Raw genomic sequence first — 2,442 nt, 5'->3', positions numbered from 1 at the left:
TTTGGATTCAAAGCTCCGTTTCCGAGTTATAAACACTTTTTTATTCTATGATTGATTCAACTTGTAAATTGCATTTTACAAAAATTAAAAAAAAATAAAATAAAGTAAAAATACCAAAACTGATAATAAAAGAAAACTATTTTGCTACATCTCAAATTTAAATAAAATAAAAATATAAAAATAATAACAAATTACGTGAATTAAAAAACTTATACCCATAGAGGTTTCAAAAAACTTTCTGTTTTGGTTCTCAAATACCAAAGCAACTTAAAGTCAAACGTGAAATTTTGTTTTGTTTTGTTTATCTAACTTCCATAGAGATATAGGTATATAATAATTAATTTGTTACATATATGAAACATTAAATACGTGCATAGAAACAGCATATTTACAATTAAAATATTATTTTTATCAGCGAAATATGGGAATGGCTACGGGATTGCTGTTATCTCCAATATTAAGTCATATGTTTACGGAAAATATTCAAAACAACTACATATATTAAATAAAAAAAAAACTGTGTTTTGCTAGAGATACGTTGATGATGTTTCTAGGGATAATACTAACAAATTTTTTAAATTTCAATATAGTAAAATCTTTATCATGTTAAAAACAGTTAAAAGTTAATTTATGTGAATGAGTCGGTCGATAGCCGCACGGTTTAAGGCGTCAGTACTTGAATCGATGTGCTATCTGCCCAGGTTTCGAATCCCGCGACCGGTAGACCGTAGATTAGCTATGCTTGTATGGAGGATTGGCACCCTCTGTGCAGGTATGGTAGAGTGGAAAAATGTTGGCTTGGGTTAATGAGGTTTTCCAGGTTTCCCTCATTCCTGCACTGAATGGTGGTTAGGGCCTACCAACATAAGTCGTTCCTGGGCGCAAATGCGGCCTGCTTAATAATAATATGCCGCCTCCTCTCCCGCACAAGTCTCTGACATCTGGGCTAATTCTCGTAGTTAGAGATATTATTATTATTATTAAATTTTAAGAAAAGAAAAATTGTGGCAGAAATACCCAATTAAATAAGAATAGTACCAGATGCTCCAAATAAATAGTTACAGGCAATATTTCTGTTCTGTATCTATATCTATATTAATTACATGAAATTATAAGTACCCAAAAATCGCACTTGAATGAAAACAATTAGATATCTTTTATATTTTAGTGCAGACTTTTGTTAAGCAGAAAATTGTTTACAGTAACTTTTGGACACTTCTAAAATGAGGGATTGCTAATTAGTCCTATATCTTAATGTAGATAGGAAATTTAATACTTAATATATGTTTATTCTAGATATGTATGGCAGGTAAATCTAATGTTGGACATTATTTAATAAAAGTATACGGACGAAAATTGTTTAGCTAATTTCTAGATAATATTTCCATATTCAAAAAAAAAAGTCAAAAGCCTTTGAAAGAATAACCTTTGTATAGAAATTAAACTAATAAAACTCTAACTGCACTATACTGACAATTAAAAACAAGTATATTCTTTGGTTAAATATAATGTTGCACAATGCTCTTTTTATATTTTACCTCTTACATTTTATTGCAGAAACGGTGAATTTGACATTAACATAATTCATTGCCTCCATGTAGCTAAAAATCCTACAAAATTTTTAGGTTGTTGTAAATTCAACAAAAAATTAAGTTTTACGGATATTAATTTGATAATTTTTTAAATTTTCGGCGGCTTTCGCAGCTAAGTCCCTGTCTATTACGCTGTTTATATAAAAAAACCTTTTTAGCCCCATTAGTACAATGGAATTTATGGTTAAATAGGAATTTCAGACAAATATAATTCATTGACTGTCGACGTTTTGTCTCTTTATTGATACATCTTTAGAATTTTAAAAAGGAACAAATTAAATTGTCTACAATATACCACTATAAACACCACCGGATAGTAATTAATTACGCAACTTCTGCACGATAACAAAGTCAACAGTATACTAACGTGGCGTGAACGTGAAAAGCATTCTGAGGCAGCGGCTAACGCATGCCTTAGATGATTCGTTTGGCACGGCATTTAATTGCGGCTCTCTGTGACAGTCCAAGTAATGACACTTGTAGTTTCTTTATGCTATCTAATGGTCTCGAAGATGTATCAACTGTGTTGAGACATCGATATTCAGTGCTTTTATTAAATTTACCCTTGGCCAGAAATTCTACGCACACCTAACCACTTCTCAAATTAGAATAATAGAGCTTAATTTACGCAGTGCATGTGTCAAATATGAGGCTGAAAAAAAAATTAAATTAAAAAAATTTAACTGACGAGATGTATCTTGAAAACAATGGGGATGTTTCACATTTTTTTTCTTTTCTTATTAAATTCCTTTCATCGTAAAAAGTCAATGGGGAAGTTTCACATTTTTTTTTCTTTTCTTATTAAATTCCTTTCATCGTAAAAAGTCAATTGCCACATAAATTTTAAATT

Source organism: Anoplophora glabripennis, unplaced genomic scaffold (genome assembly GCF_000390285.2).
Source record: "Anoplophora glabripennis isolate ALB-LARVAE unplaced genomic scaffold, Agla_2.0 scaffold275, whole genome shotgun sequence".
NCBI lineage: Eukaryota > Metazoa > Arthropoda > Insecta > Coleoptera > Cerambycidae > Anoplophora > Anoplophora glabripennis.
Note: the sequence above shows the minus strand (reverse complement) of the source record.